The sequence below is a fragment of the Monodelphis domestica genome, chromosome 1 (genome assembly GCF_027887165.1).
Source record: "Monodelphis domestica isolate mMonDom1 chromosome 1, mMonDom1.pri, whole genome shotgun sequence".
In the NCBI taxonomy this organism is placed as follows: Eukaryota; Metazoa; Chordata; class Mammalia; order Didelphimorphia; family Didelphidae; genus Monodelphis; species Monodelphis domestica.
The window spans coordinates 230,398,594-230,422,759 of NC_077227.1; the positions used below are offsets into that span (position 1 = coordinate 230,398,594).

Consider the following 24,166-nt stretch of genomic DNA (forward strand, 5'->3'; position numbering starts at 1 on the left):
CTGGATGTCTCAACCTCCAAGAGCAAATAACAGGAGAAGTTTGAATAACCTTCAACTCTGGCCTTGCTCCAATATGCTACAAAATCCCTCTCATCCTGGAAGCCCACACAAGCCTTTTGGCCTCATTACCCTGGAACTCCACCTACCCTGTGGACTTCTCACACTATAAGGATATTTTGACTCTGGAGACCTTTCCTCTGATAGGTTGGCTCTTCCCTGAATCTCCATTTAAGGAAAGGGCCCATAATCAGTCCTTTATTAGCATGTGTCTTGGGAGTGAAAGATCAGAAATTATTAACACAACTGTACTGAAAAACTCAGATACAAAATACAATCAACAGAAAAGAAATCAGAGAAGAATCCACTGCATCCGCTCTCCTCAATCATTTACAGCCTTGGGCCGAGCAAGGTTTTAAGAACAAAGAAGTTTCTTTACCTGAAAATACCATTCCAGTTTCTAAAAGTCACTCATTATGTCGTCAAGGTGAAGTCAATGCTACTCAATTAAGAATAAGAATTTCTAATACTTTCTCAGTATGAGAAGAGAGAAATTTGAAGGGATTGATTTAGTTACTTTTCATTAGAACATCTGAATTTGAGTTGTAAAGGATTGTGACATCTGAGCAAGGTGTACCAAGAAGGGATTCTGCAGGTGTCCAAATAGGATCCTTTAGGTTTGGCCTATTTTTATTTCAGGAACCTTTCTTTAGTCAGTCAGTCTGTCCAAAGGAAAAGTTTTAGGACTTTGGGCCACTGTAAAAGAATGTGAGTGCTCTTGAGGAGAAGTTTAATCAGTTATAATCATAACCCTGAATAGTTGCCTGTCCACAAAGTCCATAGCATTGATTTTCAAATTACCCAATAAGAAGCCAATTACTTTATCTCCCTTGAGTAAGACAGCAATCAAAGACCAAGAGGAGTTAAAGGATTCAGGGCACTGATGCTCTCTATTCCTTGTGGCTACACTCCCCCAAAGCACCCAAAACATAAGTTTCTATCTTGAACTTACCCAAAGTTCAATACAACTCAGCACATGCTTTCTCCTCCTCTTAAGTTGGGACACACTGACCACAGATTATGCCCTAGGTTACACAATTCTAATTCTAAGAACACTCATCTTCCACATAGCACTTTACCTGGGCTGTGGCAAAACCCAGACCACCTTCCCGAAAACACCATAGCAAGTATGTTTGGATGCTTTGTCTTCAGAGTCACCTATTCTCAGAGTTGGAGGAAATTTCAGCTCTCTTCTACTTGATCCAGGATACAAAATGTAAATGCCCTTCACAACCTCTTCTTGGAAGCCCTTTGATAGAGAGAGAACTCATTGTCACTGAGGCAGCACCTTCAATTTTGGAAGAGTTCTCCTTGATAAGAAGTTCCATTTGAAATCTGCTTCTCTGTTAATTTTGAGTTCTGACTGCTAATCCTGTCCTCTGTAGCCACAGAGAACAAGTCTGTTCTCTATTCTATTCAAAACTCTATAAGATATTTGAGGAAATGCAGTATGTCCTTCCTGCATCTACTTACCAGAGCAAATACTTCCTGTTGCTTAGATTGATCTTGCTTGTTTCTAATCTGCTTACCATCCCCTGTTCTTCTAGTGGTCAGTGTTTTGTTTAACATGTCTTTAGAATTGGTCAAAATATCTCACATTGCGTGTTAACAGGGCAGTATCCAGAATAATGATTCCACTCTCAGCCCCTTCATCTATATATGTTAATATATCACAATGTTACACCACGAGCTTTCTGTTGACTAAAACCTCCAGGGCTATTTCCTATGAACTTTCCTTGGAACACATACTGTTGGTGTTCTTTCTGGAATTTCAGGTTCTCTTTAATTTGTTTCCAATGTCCAGAGGGTAGATTCTACCTTGAATTCTCATTGGCCAATGGAGTGTCATCTCTTGAGATTCAACAGCATATATGACAGCAGAGGAGTGCTAACACTGCCAACATCCTTTGTGAGCTGAATCTGACCAGATTTCTGTGCTGACCAATATCACTGAATTTAAAATGATGGGACCCCTGGTCTTTGCCATCTTCTTGCTACTGTTTTCAGGGACCATAATGTCCCCAAAATCAAGAAAATGTGAGTAAAGCAAATGGGAAAGAACTATCCCATTTGGGAGTTGAAAAATAGAATGAAATCAGAGAATAGAGAGGAAATGTCTAGATTTAGAGTCAGAGAATCTAGTTACTAATCCAACTTTTGTCTTAGCTAGGTAACCTTGGGTAAGTGGCAAAGCTGTTGAGTGAGGGTGAGAAGAGGGGCAACACGGGTAACTACTGGCTCTGGTAGCCCAGGTTCAGATGTCATTACCTCACTTCTTACCCACTTCTCTGCTTTAATTCTCTGTGAGTACCTCAAATTGTCTGAGGAGAGAGATGAACTAGGATCTTCTGTACTCTAAGTCAGCTTTGTGGTATAGTCTGGAGTCAGGAAAATCCATCTTCCTAAGCTCAAATCTGACCTCAGGCACTTACTAGCTTTGTGACCCTAAGCAGGTCACTTAACTCTGCTTCCTTCAGTTTTCTTATCTATAAAATGAGTTAGACAAGGAGATGAAAATCCTCTCCAGTATCTCTTTCAAGAAGACCCACAATAGGGTCACAAAGAGTCCGATATGATAAAAAATGACTGAACAAATTCGGGAGATTAGTATTAAAAATATCTCACTCAATTCTCTTTGCCTCAGGGTGTGATTCTCTGGAATACGAGGACTTTGCTTTTTCAGATCCCAAAACTGGGAACTCTGAATTCTCAACCAAAGTCATCTTCAACAAAGGATTAGTCTACATATATAAGAACTACTATCAGAGGGCAAAACCTCAATTAGGATGGGAAAATGTGGAGAACTGGGATGAGGTGAGCCAGCTTCAAAAAGAGAGACAAGATTTGATGATGAAAGACTTTCAAGAATTCATAAACTCAAAAGAAGATAATGAAAGTGAGTACACAATTATAGGTCTGGGACTGAGAAGCTCAATGACTTGGAAAGGATCTAGTGATCCCTAGTGACCTCTGCCTAATTAAAAGGGGTTGTCACTAACTATGAAGGGCTGAATAGGATTTATAAAAAAAGGGTGAAGGGAGAAAGGAAAAAAAGTGGAGGGAGAGAGGGAGGAGAAGGGACTGGCCACAACCCCCAAGCTGTGAAGACAAAATCCAGAGAGAGGCTGGGGTAGAGGCAACTTCAAAGCACATCTCTGTCCCTTCCCTACCTTCTTCTGGTTTCCCTTTTCCTGCTATTCTACCCAACACAATCTGTCAGTGAAACAGAAAGTGCAGAGAGAACAATTCTTCCTCCTCATTCATCAGCTTGGATTAATTCTCCTCTCACCTTACCTCTCTGGGCACCTGGGCCTCTAATGTAGCCACTACAGTGTGCTCTGACATGCCTTTGACTCTGTGACTAATAGAATGCTGGAACTGAAAAGTACAATGGAGATCTAGATCTAATCCACCCACTAAACAGAGGGGGAATGACTGAGATCTTAGAACATTGGGAAGAACATTGACTCAGGAACCCAGAGGGCTTCTGATAGTTTATCTCTCTCTATGGCTTGGAGCCAGTGATCTCATACAATTCAGTAAGTGCCAAAATCAGGCCTTGTAGGAGTGGATTGAAATGCAAGAGCAGAGATAGAACACACAGGAAGAAAGATGATTGACAGAAGGAGAGATGGAATGCACAGAGAGGCTGCTGGGAGAGTTTTCAACTGACTTGAGGGAGATTCTCTGGAACTCTGGAAGAGAGTAGTATCCTGAGCTCTGATGTGAAATCAGTATCATCTAATAGCCTGCAGTGTCCCAAAATGATTGCTGTGACTGATATAAAGTCAATCATCTCAGAAATTTCCCCATGAACATTGGAAGTCAGACAAGACTTTGGATATTGACCCAAATAGGATTTTATCCCAGGAGGGCAGTCTATGTGTCTGACCAGAAGTTTTACTATCTCTACCACTGCTTTAGACTGAACTGTTTTTTTTAGGTGTTTAGTCATGTTATATTTAGATTAGGAAGAGAATATTTTCTGGTAGGACTGATCCTGGCTGCTGGCCACAGCCAAGGAGTCAAGATCAGTCTGAAGGGAATATCACAGGGTATCCTAATAACCCCTTTCGTATACCTTTACCTAACTTGTCTTAGACATAAACCACTATTAGTTCCATCTAATATGCAGGCAGAGAAGTCACTGGCTATCTTATGGAGATAGAGGGAATAGGTGCTCGAGGGTATCATCTCTCAGAGAGTCTGGTCAAAGAAAAGGTCTCAAAGTTGTCTGCCATTGATGACATCCTGACAGGCTAGGATCAGAGAGATATCAAAGGGTGCCTGGCCTTTCACTAAGTCCAAGCAAAGCATCAAATTCATACCTTTAGATGTCTTTATCTGAATACTAGATCTTGTCCCTTCCTGTACTGAAATTCTATCATAGTGACACCCCCTTGAAACCCTCTGGTCAGGGAGAAAGACAAACCAGCTACGTTCATACACTATCAAGCCTATCTATGACACCAATATTAAGGTTGTCTCCAGTCTCCATTATTGCAGTCTAGACCCAGGATGTCTAATCCCCCAGGCTACTGTTCCTTCCACTCAATAACACTCAATTTCAGTATCAGACAACCACTGACTAGGCCAGTGAAGCTCTCATCCCAGTTAATCACAAGTCGTAGCAACTTGTTGTTCTGGAAAAAAAAAAAACAAAAACAAAAAACAAAACTCAAAACATTGGATTTGAGTTGGAGAACCTTAGGTTGAATCTTGACTATTACTTAGTATCCTAAAAAGTTCATAAAATCCACTGCCCTCCCCTGAGCCTCAGCTCCCTTATTTGTAAATGAGCAGGGAGGAAGAGATAATGGTAAGGTCATTTCCAGTCCTGATTCCAAAATTCTTCAGTTCTACCACTCTTTGCTCCCTACTCCTTTACCAGGGACAGGGAAGAAATGAGATTTAAACAGGCGCAAAGAATTAGCCTGGAGAGAATTGTGCTCTGAATTTTAAAATTGTTTTATATTTGGTTCATCACGTCTTAGCTTCCTAAAGGAAAAGAACTGGGTGTTTGTTTAAAGGGAACATACTTTGCGTTTAGTAGGCTGTTTGAAATCAGTGGTCTAAAAATGAACTAATATCATTGTTAGAGTAATCAGTATTTGAAAACACATTTTACTGTACTTTAGAGAGCTCATCATACCTTGGGTTTGTGTGTTTCAGGTTTCTACGTCTTTAGTCAATATTTTGGCTGTTCACTTTGTCCAAATCGCACTTTCAATATAGCTGGGTATTGGCAGTTTGATGGAATTGATATCCTGGGTTCCTATATGATTATAAAGTACCAGTTCGCAAAAGATATTGAAGCTAAAATGAACCAAGACCCAGGTTCTGTAACTCTACCCAAAGAATATCTGGAGAAACAGTGTTTTGCAACACTCCAAAAATACCGGAATTATAGGAATGCTTACTAGGACAAACCAGGTAATCTGTCTACTTCCTGTTGTTATACTTAACATTATTGGGTAACTGTCAGGGCTGGGGACACCTTGCACACTAGATGGCCTAAAATTGACTCATATTTTAAAGCCTGAAGATTTCCTCCCTCTCAAAATTCTACTAATCTTGGCAAAATGGGGCTTGAAAATATGAATTCAGACAACTCTATAGGTCTCTTGGAATTGAGATAACAATCCCTAGCAACTGAGGGCTACTGAGCATTGTGAGAGACACAGGAAAACATAGAGGCTTAGATGGGAAGAATGATTAAAGATAGAAAAGTAACCTCCCATTACAAGCCTCAGCCTTTCTTGTTTCTCTCCATTCATCATATATCAGCTTTTCAATAGGCACCCTGTCCCACTTCTTAATCACCTCTTATGTAGCTTCTGATGGGAATTCCACAGGAAATCAAACCATGCCATTGACCCATTCCCCAAAGTCATTCCTCTCTGTGAGCTTAGAGGCAGCTAAATGGTACCCTGGATAGAGTTCTGGGCCTGGAGTCAGGAAGATTTGAAGCTGAGTCAGGTCTCATTCAGTTAGAGCTGATGTGACCCTTGGGAAGCTACTATTTGCTTCAGTGTAATGGGGATAAGGATAGCAGCTGCCTCCCTAAATTGGTGTGAGGAATAAATCGGATAACATTCATAAGCGCTGAGCATCTAGCAGGTCATTAACAATCACTTGTTCCTTTACATTTTTGATTCATGTTGTTTCTCATATCTGCAATGAGCTTCCGTCATCATTCTACTTATCTGATGCTTTCCTACTCTTTAAGACTTGTTTCAAATGCCACCAGAACTCTCCCTTTTCTAAAGTTTCCTCCCATGTTATGGTCATTTTTACTTCATTTAGAAACATCCTTCTGAATGTTTTCCTGAGTATAAAAGCAGGTACCATGTCTTCCCTTTTCTTGTAGCCTCTCAGTAAACAGGAGTGTTGATACTAGAAGAGGCTGAACAATTATTTGCTTTTTTAATTGAAAATTTCCTATGTAAGGGGGAAAGGCAGGCGATTTGGTGTAGAGGAGAAGAAAATATTGTGGAGTAATCTCTGTTGGGAAGCTACAACTTATTGGAAATAATCAATTTGAGTATATACTATACAGAAACTGATTTGGGATAATATGTGAAAGTAAAGGAAGAATAGTGGGAAGGACAGAGTCCAGAGGAAGTTGGTGGTGGAAGCAATGTTGGAGTTGAAGGTGAGAAGCTAGGACATGCTGGGAGAACTGTGAGAGCTACAGATAACTGCTCAGAGGAGGAGAGGCAAGAAGAGAAAAAAGTCATAGTATAATATAATAAATGAACCACTTGGGTAAAGTGTATGTTTCAACAGGTGGCCAAGAGTGAGGAGACCTTAGCGATGATGTTCCCTTAAAGTCAACTTTGAGGAAAAAGAGCAGTTGTGCAGGTTTTCCCCTCCATGACTATTTCCCTCCACTATACTGTTACTTACTATTGTAAAAATGGAGACTTGAACCCAGGACTCCAGTTCCCAGAAGTCCTTGCTCACATACCAGAATGCTTTGTAATCGCACTGAATTCTCACCTGGGTGATATCACAATTTATTATTTAAAGGAATTCTCTGCCTACTGAAGGGCTCTTTTTCCTACTTCTGCTTTGGGGCACACACACCTCTCCACCTAGCAGGCAAGATGTGAGTGGTCGTTAATAGGCTCTCTGGGCCTAGATACATGCTTTTCTTATTTGTATTTTCTTAAATTCCTTATCTTAAATAAAACTCTAAAAATATAATATTCCGTGTAGAGAGAAACTAATTTCTAACTGCCTCAGTTTTCCCCCCAAATTTTAATCTTTACAGTTATGACGACCACTAGATTGGATGAGAACTTCTCAAATTTTTTAGCCTAGAATTTTTTTAAGCCATGTTTCTCCAAGACGCTTTTTAAGAAAACTCTGCTTCTGTCTTTCTTGAGCCCTTCCCTCCTGCCTGGCTGGGCTTGGCACAGTTGCTTTCCTGCCTCTGCTCCAGACCGGATTACTGTTTTACCCAGATTGCAGCTCACCTGCCCACTCCATCTGCCCACTCCTGCTCCAGCTGCTGCTCCTGGTCTTTCTCTTGCTCACCCAGTCCCTGTTTAACCAGATCGAGATCATCTGGTGACCTGTCTGCCCAATAAACTCTAGCCTTGGAGAAGATCACTCATCACCCAGGACTCATTTCTACTAGTTGGTAAAAAACGGGGGTATTGGCAGAGGATCATAGGAGGGGAGAGAGAAAAGGGAGAAAAGAAGAAAGACTTTCTGAACAGGAATTTAAAAGCATGGCTATTTTACAAGGATATCTTTTAATTGCATTGATCCTTTTATTGACTCCACCTGTGGGTCAGAAAAAAAAAATTCAGCTCTCTACAACCCTTTAGAGAACTTTGGGGAGGCAGCTGGGTATGTCAGCGAACTGAGAGCCAGGCCTAGTGACAGGAGGTCCTGGGTTGGAATCTGGCCTCAGACAGTTGCTGGAGGTGTGGCCCTGAGCAGGTCATTTAATCCCCATTGCTTAACTGATTTCCTGCTTTCTGACAATAGGCATCTAAATGGATAAAAATCCAAGGAATGTTAAAGAGACTGGAGGTTATATTTTTAAGGCATTTCAGACTCCAATGTTTTATAAAAATCTCTGTATTTCTATTGCATATTACTGTTTGCTTTGTTTATGGATTTAACTTTGATTTTAAGTTCATATATTATTGCACTCAAGATTATTCTGTTACACTGAATCATTTTAATGTACTGAGTTTTAACTACTGTTAAATTCTGTTGCTTTTCCCCTATAACCATATTGAACAAATATCATTGTAATTAATTCCATATATGAAAACAGCCTTTCTATTTTTGCCTTTGTAAATTGTCACTTAGAGGATGGATGGACTTCATCAGAGCTGGTTACAATTGTATAACAACCTTTGGAAAAATTTAATGTGCTAAATATCTCAACTGATTTTAAGGGTTTTCTGGACATGATTTTTAGAATTTTTTCTTAACAATCTCTGGTCATTTTTGCCTGCCCCTAACAGGAGGTGTAAGGCCCATTCTAGTAGCTGATGTGAAATACAATTATAACTCCCAACCTTCCTGAATTTCTAAATATGTGAATGGAATTTGGGGCAGTCAATCTCAGGGCATTTGTATCCCTAAAAAGCCTCCAAAAAAGGAGTACCCCTCATTTATACTATTCAGCTCACTACTTTACTTCCATCAGAATGATCTGTAGATTTCTTGATGATGTTCTAAACCCAACATAAGTTACACTTTGTTTAAAAATATGTTTATTACCAAGGTTGAAAGATTTGCTATGTCTGTAATAACTTGTGACAAGTATTCATTTAAAAAAATGCCATACAGCAACTTATGTGAAATATGATATGATATGTGTTTGTTTGCTATTGTAATTAATTGGGCTATTGAGAATTTTGGGGGTACTGATAACTACATATTTGTACTACTGTTCTTTAAAAATGAAAAATGTTACCTTGTTCAATTCATTTGCTCAAACTCACAGTGGATCATGGCCAGATATGAAGAGGAAATGGATCTCATTTTTTGTGAAAGCCTTTTATTCTATATTTTCCTAGCTGACACAGTGTATCAATGATTATAAACTCCATTTTTGAATTTTTAAAACTCTTATTATATTTTTCTTACATGTGTAATATATTATTTCAGTTTTTTTATTTTTTCCCTCCTTTTTATATTTGAAGCACATGTCACCAGTATTAAGATTTTCTTTAACTTTTTTATTTTTCAGTAATATAAGTTTAAAATACATTTGCTAATGCATGCCCCTAAAGCTTGAGACTATAAAAAAGATGCCACTAATTATTTAAAAAAATATGGGACTTTGATTAATAATTCTGTCTGATTCCAGGACAATATATATGTATGCAAAAGAGCCATTGCATAGGGCCAAAGAAAAGCCAATCCAGGATGGATTGATGCACTTCTAAGCCAATACAAAGGTCTTGAACCTAGTGTGAAGACTTGAGGTTACTGTGTTTAACATTGGTATGACATAGGCTTTCCTTTTTCCTGAGTGTGTCCACACTCACTCTGAAAATACAGACAAGTGTCCCCAAACTTGGCTCCTACTTGGCTTCTATAATCTGGTTCTTTTTTCTGTCTTTCATAGTGTGGTAACTTTCTGTAGTCCTGACTACTGACTGGGTAAATGAATCATTGCTTCGATCATTTTAATTGGGCCCTGATTCAAGGACCTGTTATAGATTTATTTTTTTTTTACTTAGAATTTTTAGACATAAGACTTTGATAGTCTGTATTTTCATCCAGAAAATTTTCTTTTTTATTTGGATTTTTCTGATATCTTTTTAATTTCTCTTACCAATTGATTCATATACCTCATACCTCAGCCATGCATCCCTAAGTGATCCTGTGTTTTTTTTTAATCACCCATAACATGGGGAAATGTAAAAAAATATTATTATTATTTAAATTGCAAAGTTTAAACTCCTTTTGAAAAGAATTTTAGGAAAAGAAAGATGCTACCTCTCTTAATCCAGAAACTGAACTGTTGGAGAAGACACCATGAAGAAGTCTCCAGACCAGAAGCTGTACAAGAATGTAGTTGATTGAACATTTATTTGTATGTATACTTTCATTACAAAGGGGACTGCCCCCTAACTGGCTTTTTGTCAATGTGTCCATCAATTATTGGTTCTGTCCTTTTTTTTTCTCTTATCCTCAAATTATTGTAATCTTTAAGTTGATTATGTTTTCATGATCCTTTTGGGGAAAAATGTTCTTTTTTTTCCAAAAATTATCATACGGTGAAATGTAAAAATGGAGACTTGAACCTAGAACTTGAGTCCCCAGAAGTCCTTGCTCACTTCCCAGAATGCTTTGTAATTAAGCTGAATTCTCACCTGGGCAAGATCACAAATTATTATTTAAAGGAGTTCTCCATCTACTGAAGGGCTCTTTTTCCTACTTCTGCTTTGGGGCACACACACCTCTCCACCTAGCAGGCAAGATGTGAGTGGTCGTGAATAGGCTCTCTGGGCCTAAACACGTGCTTTTCTTATTTGTATTTTCTTAAATTCCTTATCTTAAATAAAACTCTAAAAATATAATACTCCTTGCAGAGAGAAACTAATTTCTACCTGCCTCAGTTTCCCCCCAAATTTTAATCTTTACACTGTTCTCTGTCATTGGATTTCCACTCAAGAGGACTATACAGATCCTGATCCTTTCTAGGGAGGGCGTATGATATGAGATAAACAACACTAAGATGAATCAAGTATATATCATAAAATGAAATAAAAGTCATATAAAACTGTGCTTTGGTGTGTGTGTGTGTGTGTGTGTGTGTGTGTGTGTGTGTGTGTGTGTGTGTGTATGTGTAGATTTCTGATTCCATAGGTCTCGTGAAGTTCCAGCAGTGATATTTATTGAAACAGTTCAACAGTTTATGGAACTTTGAACATTTTAGCCCTAAGCACTGTGTGTAAAATGACTTGCTTAGAGTCATACAATCAATAGACAATCCTAACTGTAGACCAAGCCATGCTCAGGCAATACTCACCTCATGGAAAAGACCACACTGACCATACTTCCCCTGCAACAAGCGAAAAAATAATTTTAAATGTCTTCCCCCAGTGAATCACAGAGTCTCAGAGTTGGAGGAAATCTCAGAAATATTCTAGTCTAACCTCAATCTGAAGCGTCAATTCTCTGTACAATGGACCCTTGGAAGGCCTTGATTAGAACCAGAATTCATAGTCTACTAACATTACATTTTTGGATGGCTCTTGTTGGAGGAAATTCCATTTGAAATCTTCTTCCATAGAACTTTTACCTGAATTCTAATCTCTAACCATTGTTCTTAAAAAGGTTGAGCAGAGGAACTGAACAGTCATGGAATAAATGGAAGTTAAAGGGGATAGAAACCTTGTATTTGACAGGAGTAAAGGTCCAAGTTTTGGGGATAAGAATTCATTATTTGGTAAAAATTGTTGGGAAAAGAGGAAAGCAGGGTGATAGAACCAGCTATTGGTCAATATATTTTACTATCTACCAAGATAAGATCAAAATGGTTACATGACCTCTATCTATAGGTAGATATAAGCAAATTAGAAGAGGGAACATATTTTCTATTAGATTCATGGATATGAAAGGAATTCATGAATACAGAAAAGATAGAGAGCACTGTGAGTTGAAAAATGAATACTTCTGAGTATATTTTAAAAAGAATTCATACAAAAAATGAATGTGGCCAAGATTAGAAGGAAATTAGAAAATCTTTGGAAAAAATTTTATACACAGTTTCTCAGATAGAGTTCTCATATCTCAAATATATTGAGAACTTTGTAAATTTATCAGAACCTGGCAGGAGGGCAGCTATATGTTTCAATTAATTGAAATTTAGGCCTAGAAACTTAGTAGGTCCTGGATTCAAATCAATTCTTAGAGACTTCCTCACTGTGTAACCCTGGGCAAGTCATTTAACCCCTATTACATACCCTTTACCATTCTTCTGCCTTGTAACCAATGTAAAGCATTGAATACAAGATAGAAAGAAAGGCTTTTTTAAAAATGAAAGGAAGAAAGAAATTTAAAAGAATATGAGCCATGCCCCAATTGATGAATGCTTAACAGATTTAAACAGAATTATTGGATTAAGAAATCAAAGCTATATACAATTATAGGGAAAAATGCTCTAAATTATTGTTGATTAGAGAAATGCAAATCAAAACCACTGAGATATCAACTTACATCTTCCAGATTGATTAAGATGATGAAGGGCAAAGTGACAAATATTGAAGGCAATGTGGGAAAATGGGAACAGTTTAACCATAATTGAGAATGGGAACAGGATGATCTCACTCATAAAAGGTCGGGGCTCAGACATATTTGTAGAAGAATTGATGGAAAATTTGGAAGTAGCATAGGCAGGGTGGATAGTGAAAAAGAGAAAGCAAGGTTTGTGATTAATAATCATTAGTGGCCCCCTAAACCATTTTGGAAAAAAACCAAACATGTTTCATGCTACTATACCAACCCTGACTGATGAAATGAGAAAGGAGATTTAAGATATGGGAATATACTGAGAAAGAAGGCAAATGGGGGAAGTTAGTGGTGGGTGGGACATTATAGGTAAAGTTGAGAATCTGCAACTTGCTAAGAGAGCAGTGAAGGATCACTGTAGATGTCTCTGATGGGGGGATAAGAAGAAAAAAAGAGAAGAATATTAAAATTAATCACTTGGGTTAATAACCATTGGGGTTCCATGCTTCAACAGATGACAGGGATTGTGGGGGATTTAGGACTTGTACCTCAGATTATCTCCAACTGAGCTGAGGAGAAGTTGTGAAGGTTATTCCTCTGACCATTATCAGCACCAGTCACCATATTGTTAATTAACAGCTAATTGTCATTGCGTGTCCAGAAAAGAGAAATTCTTAGAACTAGATTCTGTGCTATCAGAGCTAACAATAGATAAAACAACATTAAGTTGAACAAGTAAATGCCCATGCAAAATGAAATAAAAGTCATAGAAGGGGTGATGGTTTAGGGATGAATGGTGAACAAATATGTTTCATTAGTTTAGGAAAATACTATAAAGGAAATTACTTGTAAAAAAATTTCTCAAAATTTTAGTCTTTTAGATTTGTCTCAATATTATGTTGACTTTCTAGTTATACCATCAACATGTTTCCGATGAGACTTGAATGCCAATTTCCTTGTTTCAAAGGCTAACTTCCTGACTAAAGATTATAGTTCATGAATGTGATAAAATTGATATAATCTAGATACATATCTCCTTTCTACAAGTTATTCAAGAGATATCAAAGCTTCATTAGCTGTTTGCTCATACTCTCATCTCTGTGTGGGTGAAATGAGAACCTGAGTGCATGTATGCATGCAGGCATGTGTGTGTGTGTGTGTGTGTGTGTGTATCTGTGTGTGAGAGAGAGGGGGGGCACAGAGAGAGAGAAAGAGAGAGAGAGAGAGAGAGAGAGAGAGAGAGAGAGAGAGAGAGAGAGAGAGAGAGAGAGAGAGAGAGCGCATGAGACTTGCTATGTAAGATTGTTAGAAGTTAATTACAGATAATTAGATAATCTGAATTTGAACTTTATACTATAGTGACATATAGTAAGTCTACTAAGAATTGATGGCCCACACCTTTTTTCCAAATGGAAATGCTTGCTTAGCCAATCCATTCATCAATCAGAAGACTTTTGAGGGCTTTGGACTTGAAAGAACATTTGAATTCTCATTGAGTGAGAGCTCTAGAGTCAATTGTTACCCAAATAGGATTTAAGGAATTTTGTTTGGGCTGCTGTGGTTTATTCACTGCCTTTTTCTATCCCTATTAAAACCACTGTATAATTTGTACTACATAACCTACACTACCTCAATAAAGGAAGGTTGGGAGAAACAGAGGGAGTAAGGAGGGAGAGATAGAATGAAAGAGGAAAAAGAGAAAGAGAGAGAGAGAGAGAGAGAGAGAGAGAGAGAGAGAGAGAGAGAGAGAGAGAGAGAGAGAGAGAGAGAGAGCACAAGAAGGAGGAGAAAGGAAAAAGTGTATGTGTGTGTGGTTAAGGAAAAATAATTTTCTTTATTAAGTTAATTAACTAAGGAACAAGGAAGGAAAGAGACCAGGACTAGAATTTAGAATGCACTACTCAGAATGCACTTACTTGCCAAGAGTAAGTATCAGGAGAAGGTTCAATATCTTTAAAATCTAGGCTTTCTCCAACATTCTACTAAAGCCTTCTCATCCTGGAAGCTCATTTAATCACTATGGCCCCATAATCCTGGAATTTCACCCAGTTCATGAACTTCTCACACTACAAGAATATTCTGCCCCTGACAGGATGGCTCTTCCCTGAATCTCCATTTTAAAGAAAGTATCCATAATCAGTTCTTTACTAATGCATGTTTAAGATTTAAAGGATCAGAAAATATTAACACAATTAATTTTGTACTAAAATCTCAGGTACAATAATATAATTAAAGGAAAAGACATCAAAGAAGAATCAGCTGAGTCAACTCTCCTCAAACATTTACAGCCTGGGTTCAAGTCTAGGCTTTAACTTCTTCAACTAAATATTATAATATTCCAATATCCAGAAGTCACTCATTGCTCCCACAAGGTAAAGCCAATACTCCTCAGTTAAGAAGAAGAATTTCTAGTATTTTTCCAGTATCAGGAGAGAGGTATGTGAAGGAATTCAGTTAGTTACTTATAACTGGATCTTCTGAATTTGAGTTTTAACACCTTGTGGAATCTAAGCAAGGCAGCAGGAAGTGATTTCCCCAGGTGTCCACATAGGGAGCAATTTGGTTTAGCCTATTTCTGTTTTAGGAACTTTTGGTTAGTCAGTGAATCCATCCAAAGGAAAAGTTTTAGGGTTTTGGGCTCCTATAAAGGAATGTGAATGCTCTTGGGGAGAAGTTTAATTAGTTATAATCAAAACTCTGAAATGTCATCCATCCATAAAGTTAAAACATCAATGTCTAAACCTTCCAAAAGGGAGGAGCCAATTAGTTTATGTCTCTTGGGAAAATCTGTAAATGAAGACCAAGGTGAGTTAAGTGTTCAGGTCACAGTTTTTCTCCATTCCTTGTATCTAAACTCCACAAGACCACTCAAAATATATGTTTCTATTCTGCACTTAACCAAAGTTCAACATGAATATACACATGCTTTCTTGTCTCTTAGGTTGGGACACAGTGACTGACCACTGATAAACTCTAAGGTTATCCAAGGAAATTATTCTCTGATTTGTCATCCTTCAACCAACACCTTCCCCTGGCTATGACCACACCAGGCCATCTTCCCCAAAAGAGCATAGCAAGTATGATTGGTTACTTTGTCCTCAGAGTCACAGACGCTCAGATTTGGAGGAAACATCAGAGCTTGTCTAGTCTAGGATGAATTCCATTTACAACTTCTTGTTGGAAGCCCTTTAATAGAAAGAGTACTAACTCAATGTTACTGAGGCAGAACAGTCAGTTTCTGAAGAGCTCTACTTGGTAAAAAGTGCCATTTGAAATCTGTTCTCTGTTAAGTTTGAGTTCCTTGGTGGTATCCTCTCTAGCTACAGAGAACAAATCTATTCTGTTTTCTGCATGAAACCCTTTCAATATTTGAAGAAAGTCTGTATTTGCTTCCTGAATCTAAATTCCAGAGTAAATATCTCCTGTGACTTCATTTGATCTTGCTTATTTTTAATCTACTCCCCATCCTTTCTCCTCCATTCTAGAAGCATGCTGGATTGACTCTGTTCCTTTTAATATGTGTCTTTAGACTTGGACACAATATCCCACATGGGGTATGAACAGGAGAGAATCCAGAATTATGATCCCACCCTCAGCCCCTTCAACTAGACCCCATTCACGTGTTCATGCAGCCCAATGTTACATTAGGTTCGCTGTGCTTTTGTTTATTTATTGCAAAGAGACGCATTGGCTAATGGAGAGCTTGTTGTTAACTAAAACCCCAAGGACTTTTTCTTATGAACTGCTTGAGGCAGTGCTTGAGGCACATCTTGTTGGTATTCTTTCAGGAATATCAGGATCTTTCAGATTCTGTTTTTTCATTTCCCAATTTTCAGAGCGTAAATTCCATCCTGAAATTCTCATTGGTCATTGGATTGTCATCTCTTGAGATTCAACAGCATATCAGACAGCAGAAGAGTGCTATCAAACCACCCATCATCTGTGAGCTGAATCTGACCAGATTTCTGTGTTGACGTCTACCACTGAATTTGGAATCATGAGACCTCTGGTCACTGCCATTGTCCTGCTCCTGCTCTAAAGGACTATAATGTCTGAGAATCCAAGAAACTGTGAGTAAATCAAGTGGAATAGACCTCTCTGGTTTGGGAGTTGAGAAGCTGGGTGAAATCAGAGAGTCAGGAGAAAATGTCAAGATTTAGAGTCAGGGAATTCAGTTTCTAATTCTACTTCTGCCTTATTATCTCTGTAACCTTGTGTTGGAACTGCCTGCAGTTCCTACTTAATTTCTTTGTGTGTGGACACCTGAGAAGGAGAATGGAAACTGGAGGAAAATGAAGAGCTCATAGAGATAGATAGGGAGAGAGAGAGAGAAAGGAATAAAGACTCAGAGACAAAAATTTAAAACAGAAGGGCTATAGTACACTCTGGTGATGCTGTTCAAAGAGAGAGATTTACACGTGTCCCCAAACTTTTATTGGAGAGTTTAGGAATGTGGAGTGGGAGGTAGCTAATGAACATGTAATATGGCATAGATTTTAACATTGGCTCAATTGACAATCACATAATCAAAGAGGTGGATGTTAATCTAACATGTGACTTGGTATGGAATGTAGTCTAACAAGGTCAGAGTTAGGACTCTGTGGCAAATAATGTCCTGCTCAGGAATTCTTTTGTCCTTTGGACAGAAGATTTGGAAATACAATAATCAAAAAGTAACATGACCATGAGTTTGCTATATGAACACATAAGTTACAATATCAATACACCAATAATACATTTAAGATGCTAATATACCTGGTATGCTACACCTTGGGTAAGTGATTTAATATCCATGGTCTAATTTATCTAACCTTGATTATGGAAGTGAGAGAGAGAGAGGTTGAATCATATGATCTCTAAGAGACCTTCTAGCTCTAAATAGATGAATCTATATGGAGAGGGATCTCAGAAGAAGAATGAGGTTTTTCATCTCAACATTTGCTTTAATTTCCAATTCCTAAGGTAGTTTTGTATTAGATAACCTCATTGTGCCCAGAGAAACAATTTGGGAAGAAGATAAAATGAAGATCAATCTAGAGAGCAAGGAGAGATGGACTTGGAAGGAGAAAAGAAATGGCAGAATTCTCCCCAAATCACCATGGCTTTACCAAATGTAATATTTATTGAGAGAGATGGGGAGGATAGAAAAAAACAGGGGATAAAGGGAGGTTTGTAGCAGGTTATGGAGGAGTTGAGGGGAGAGAGGGAGTATTGCTCTGTGAGGCAAAAGAGAGAGATGCCCCCTGCCGAGGGAAGCAGCAGGGGTCCAATAAGGACTGTTTGTCATTGAATGACTGAACTGATGTTCAGCTTCCTCTATGCACAGAAAAGATAGTCCACTTATCTGACTGTGAAATAAAATAATATAAAGTTTAATAACCAATTGGTATTGGAGTTTTTTCCTCAGCTTTTGGAGCTGAGGCCAGGTCCCACCAGCTGGTGGCAGGTTTCTCCCACTCCCATCTACTCTGTATCTGTCTTCGCTTAGTCCAATTTAGAATCTTAGCAGTAGACAGAAAGCAAAGAAGAACAGTTCTAACCTTCAGAAGCCTATGTCTTTGGGCTGAACAGAGTAGAGGTATTCCACTCCAGACTGGGCTGAAAGACCTCCTTCCTCCTCCAACACCAGGAAGGAAAAAAAGCCCAGCAAGAAGGAAGTGCTAGTCACAAGACCCAACTGCCACTCCCGGTTTCCCCTTCCCCCACCAGCTGTCAGTCATGTTTCCTTTCCACAATTGTCCCCCTTTTTTCGTAGTGACCTTCCAAAGGTCACTTATTTATATTATAGTTACCAGTTTACTAATCTACTCTGAGGAATTCTTAGCAGGAAAGTTTGGGTAAGGGTAGTTTTGAGATTTACAATAAATTCAGTACAATAAATGTTTAAACAAAACTATTACAAGAAGTTTGAATCTTAAATTATTTACATATAATACAACAATATAAATTGTTCCACATCATGATGTCAGTCAAATAGAAACATCTATTGATCTTTCTATTTGCCTAAGACCTTATGGAACTAACTATATACATATTTACATTTTACATAAATACAATTTCAGACACTTGTTTATATAAAGGTCTCTCAATATGTTAGTTTGTGATTTTGTGTTTTGTATCTAATAGTGTTGTGTTGAATTAATACTTATCAAGTTTCTTCAGATTTCCACTTTTCATATTGACTGATGGATCTCTTCTTTCTTCCAAGTTATGTAGTGATGCATGCTATTTCCATAATATGTGAAATTACTTTTGTTTTATTATTTCAACATGCTCAGTCTTACATATGTTTCATTTTTGATCTGTCCTCTTCTTATATAAACAAATTTACAAAGTTCAAAGTCTTAGCTGTCCATTTCAGCTTTTTTTCTTTAGCAGTTTTTCTTGATGCTTTTCCTCTGGGATACTTTTCCTCTGGGTTGCTTTTCCTCTGGGCTGGAAAGTTGTCATGAACATTATGTGTCACTATTATTTCTTTGTGGTATACTTTTTATGTTAATCAGTTTTTTGTTTTCATTTCTCAGCACTATCTGTTGTCTAATTATATTCTATGTCTGTCACAATGATGTTGAACTTTTTCTGGTTTCACATGGGAACAATGGAACCATGAGTCTTTCTCTGCAACTTTTATAGCTGTTGGGGTAGTAAGCAATACTTCATGTGGTCCAGGCCATTTTATGTCTGTAGCCAATGTTGTATTGAAAATTTTAAAGTATACTATGTCTCCTGGTTTGATGTTGTGCAAATTGTAATCCAGGGGTACTGTTTGTTGTATCAAGCCCATTTCATGCAACTCTGCTATTCTTGTTTGTAAAGCTTGTATATATTTTGTTAATTGACAGTCTCATTTCTGAGAAGTTCTATGTCAGAGAAAGGAAGATGTGATAGGATCATTATGTTGTTTGCTTCTTCTTCTCTTTGTTTTCTATCAGGTATATGATTTTGTTGTACTGCTAATTTAGTGTCTTTATCCATTTCCTCATACTTTTCACAAAGTTCTTGGTAATTCTTGACTCCCAATGCTGCCAACATTTCTTCTAATAAGATCATATAGTTTATGTCCTTAACTAACTCTTCTGACCAAATCATTTGTTCTTGATTTGAGTTGTTAATGAAATCATCTGTCTTCCCCTCTTGTAAAGCTTTGTGATCTTGATTATAAAGTTTGATGTACTCATAAGGTTCTTGGTCTTCTTCATTTTCTGAATCAAACATTATTGAATATAGTGATTCTGTGTGATTAGTGTCTTGCACTGACTCTTGCTTGGTGATTTCTATATTCCCCAAGTCTTTTGCAAGGAGAGATGGACTTGAAAGGAGAAAAGAAATGGCAGAATTCTCCCCAAAATCACCATGGCTTTACCAAAACACTAGATCATAGGTGAGATTCTGTTAGGGTCCTAGATCACTGCTTTTCCATCTCCTCATAAGAAAGGTTAAATGGTACACACATAGACACACTCACACATATATGGAATTAATGGGGTGATATGTTTCATTATTCTGGAGGACTTGACCTCCTATCTTTTGACTCTCTATCAACATTTTTTAAAACCCTTACCTTCCGTCTTGGAATCAATACAGTGTATTGGCCCCAAGGCAGAAGAGTGGTAAGGGCTAGGCAATGGGGGTCAAGTGACTTGCCCAGGGTCACACAGCTGGGAAGTGTCTGAGGCCAGATTTGAACCCAGGACCTCCCATCTCTAGGCCTGACTCTTAATCCACTGAGCTACCCAGCTGCCCCCTCTCTATCAGATTTTTAACCCTTAGAATCAAGATGGAAATGACAACACAAATATAAAATATATTAATGTTATTGATAAGGAGAACTTGCTAGTGTGGCAGAAAAAAAGTAACATGGTGAGAGCTTCTACATCTTCAGGAGGTACTAAATTCACTTCAGGGCTCTGAAGAAGTCACAGTCTGTGCAATGTGACTCTAATGTTTGAAGTGATATTAGTGGGCAGGGAGTAGAGTTGGGACAGAAGAAAGGAGTGTGGACCCTAACATATAATGCTAGGAGTCACCTATAAGTTTCAGTATTCCAGGTACCAGGTCTCAGTAACTATAAATTAGGATAAAGGGGGGGAAGTGTTTCTGGGTTTGAGGTCTAGGACTCCTATTCCCATCTTTGTCAGGTGCTACCATGAAACTCAGAGTAATGGAAAAGTAAATCATGAAGGGAATTTAGGACCTATGTAGTAAATAATGAACCATTTGAGGGTAATCAGGAGGAGAAGGAAAAGCTGCTGCTCTTGATCTCTTTGTACTCTGTCAGAGACAGATATATTGATGGGATTCTTAGATTCATTCAGAAGGGTCATTCCCATGTTCCTTCTTACCTTTGTTTAATAATAATAACCTATATCTGTACTGCAAAATCTGTTATAGTTTGCAAGGAAGTTTCTTTACAAGAACCCTCAAGAGGTACTGCAAATCATATAATCCCTGATTCACAGAGAATGAAACTGAGGTCTGGAGAGTTCAAATTATTTGGCCAACATATTGAATAGTAATGTCAAGATTCAAACTCAGTTGCTTTGAACCCAGGACTTTTTAGGACATAGGTCACTCTGGTCCAAACCCTGGGCAATAAGTCCTCAAAATATTGCCATTTGCATTTTGGTGGTGAGAAACCAACATTTTTAGAGGTTAAGTGGTTCCTTCCTCACAATGGCTCCTGTTTCTCTCTCCAGTCTTCAAGTCTTCTTTCTTCTAAATGGAGACCAGGCTCTCCTCCAGGAGAGCTGAGACTTCCCAGCTCCTTAGATAAGCAAAAGGGAAGAAACATCATGGAGTTATTGGTTTGGGACATGGGGCTGGGCCCCTAGGAGCTTAATAGAGACCCAGATCATTCATGAGAAGAGGGAAGGACTTTAGAGGGAATCTATTACAGCCTTCCAGGCTACATAGAAATTCTTTAAATCTTCCACATACAATAAAATGAACATCCAGTCTCTGCTTGAATTTGTTAGGAGCTCCTAATCTCAAAGGGCAATCCAACTCAGATCTTCTGATCTCTAAAGCAGCTAAGTAGTACAGTCTGCTGTCAGGAAGATTCATCTTCCTGAACTCAAACCTTACCTCAGACCTTAAGCAGGTCACTTAACTCTGAGTGCCTCAGGTTCCTCATTTAGAAAAGGAGCTAGACAAAGAGATGGACATCCACTAGAGTATCTCCATCAAGGAAACCTAAAAGAGGGTCATAAGGAGTCAGACAAGATAGCAAATGACTGAACAAATTTGGTAGATTAATATTAAAAATGTCTCACTCAGTTTTCTATGCCTTAATGTGTAATATTCTGTACTACAAGGACTTTGGTTTTTCAAACTCCACAAGTGGGTATTCCTCATTCCACAATAAAGTCTACTTCAATAACAAACTTGAGTACGTATATGATAACAAGAGGTAGAGGGCTGTACCTGAGCCAAGATGGCAAAATTTGGAGAATTGGGATGAGGTGAGCCAGTTTCAGAAAGAGAGAGATGATTTGCTCATGAAGTACTTGCAAGAAATCAGGAGCTCTAATGAAAATACTACAGGTGAATGGATAGGACTATGTCAGGGACCCAGGAGCCCAATGACTTGGAAAGGGTCTAGGAACCTCCAGTAACTTCTGCTGAAAAAGAGTTGTCCCTAAATAGGAGGGGGCTCAAGGGGATTTTTAAAAATGGAAGAAAGAAAGGAACAAAAGGGGAAAGAGGATTGTTTGGTGACTGGCCACAGCCCCCTAGGTGTAAAGAACAAGTCCTGAAAGAGGCAGAGATAGAGCCGTAACTAAAGCACATCTCTGTCCCCTCCCTGCCATATTCTTTTTTCCCTTTTCATGCTCTTCTACCAAACAATCTGACAGTGAAACAGAAAGTGGGGAGATCAATTCCTGCTTTTCATTCATCAACTTAGGTTAAGTTCTCCTCTCTCTTTACCTCACTGGGCACTTAGACCTCATATCAGCACTACAGTTTTGTCTGTCATGCTCCTATCAAGGGGAATCATAGAATGTTAGAACAGAAAAGTACATTGGAAATCTGAATCAAATTCCTTCATTGTATAGGTCAAATGATTGGGATCTTAGAATAGTGGGAAGAACATTCACTTTAGAACCGAGAAGGCTTCTGATAGTTCATCTCTCTCTAGTACTTGGAGCCAACAATCTCATATAAAGCAGTTCAGGGCAAAAGCAGGTGTAGACCCATGATGCCCAATCACCCAGTCTCATGCTTCTTCCATTTTAATCACATTTACATTTGGTATCAGGTAACCACTGAAGAGGCCAGACTAGCTCTTATCCTGATTAGTCACAAGTGGTAGAAACTTCTTGTTCTGGAAAAAAAAAACCACTGCATTTGAGTCAGAGAACCTCATATTGAATCTTGGCTGTTAATAGTCCTAAAAAGTTCAGGAAAACTACTGTCCACCCTTTGTCTGCAGCTCTATTATATGTAAATAAGCAGGGTAGTATAGATAATGGTAAGGTCCTTTTCCAGACCTGACCCTGAAATTCTTCAGTTCTACTTCTCTTTTCTTTTCTAATCTGAGAGTTAGACAGTTGCAAAGGATTAGCCTGAAGAAAAGTTAATTTTAAATCTGTTTTCTATTTGGTTCATCATGCCTTAGGAAAGAAATGCCTAAAGGAAAAGAATTGAGTGTTTGTTTTAAGTAGATACACTTTGCATTTCCTAACAAGTCTGGATGAATCTAAAGTCTAAAGAAGAAACTCAAATGATTGTTACAGCAATCAGTATGTGAAAACACTTTTTTATTGTACTTTACAGAGCTCATCATACCTGGGACTTGTGTAATTCAGGCATTTCACCTTTATTCAACCTATTAGCTGTCAACTTTGTCCAAATCATTCTTTCAATGCATTTGGGCATTATGTCAATGGAAAGGAATTCTCTATGACCTATAAGAATAAATATGCCCTAGCAACACAAAATCCTACAGCTGAAATGATTGAACAGCAGCAGAAACAAGACCTGCATGCTGTGAATCAAGTCAAGGAATACCTGGAGAAACAATGTTGTGCAGCACTCCAAAAATATCCAAGTTGTAGGAATACTAACTAGAACAAGCCAGGTAATCTGTCTACATCCTATTGTCACACTCAACATTATTAGGTGAGTTTAGAGCCTGGGGACACTCCCCAATGGAGGGCTTGAAAATTACTCATATTTTTAAAATCTGAAGTACAACTAGAATATTTCCTCACCCTTTTATTTACACTAACCAGGGGGAAAATGGGGATGGAAAACATTAATTTGGAAACTTCTATAGGGCTCTTGGGATTGAAAGCCACTGAAGGCTATGGGTCATTGTGAGAGATACAAGGAAACATGTGAGTTCAGATGGGAAGAATGGTGAAAGAAAGAAAAAAGAACCTTCCATTGTAAATCTCAGCCCTCCTTGTTTCTCCCCATTCAGCGTATCTCAGCTTTTCCATAGGAACCCTCAATCACATCTTGAGCACTTCTTATCTAACTTCTGATGAGCATCCCCAGGCTACACACAGGGCAATCAAACCTCATCATTGACCCATTCCTCCAAAAAAATCATTCATTTCTCTGTGCTTAGAGGCAGCCAAGTGGTACCCTGGATAGAATTCTGGGCCTGGAGTCAGGAAGACTTGAGAGTGCTTCAGGTCTCCTGCACTTACAGGATGTGTGAACCTTGTGAAGCTATTGAACCTCTGTTTCCTTCAATGTAATGGGGATAATGAGAGCAGCTGCCTCCCCAAGTTGGTGTAAAGAATAACTCTGTTAACATTCATAAGTGCTGAGAACCTAGTAGTCCTTAATAAACACTTGTTCTGTCCCGTTTTGATTCCAGTTGTTTTTCTTATCTGAAATGACCTTCATTATTTCTTCTACTTATCAAGTACATTCCCATTCTTCA

The 24,166-nt window shown here is 38.4% G+C and overlaps 1 long non-coding RNA gene across 1 annotated transcript; it reads left to right on the forward strand.

The window, feature by feature from the left end:
* Positions 1-702: 702 nt before the first annotated feature.
* On the forward strand, positions 703-10,840 carry LOC103095039 (uncharacterized). The gene is made up of 3 exons (XR_008914932.1): positions 703-2,094; positions 2,702-2,953; positions 5,230-10,840. It is a non-coding gene; the product is annotated as an uncharacterized LOC103095039 (long non-coding RNA).
* Positions 10,841-24,166: the final 13,326 nt, after the last annotated feature.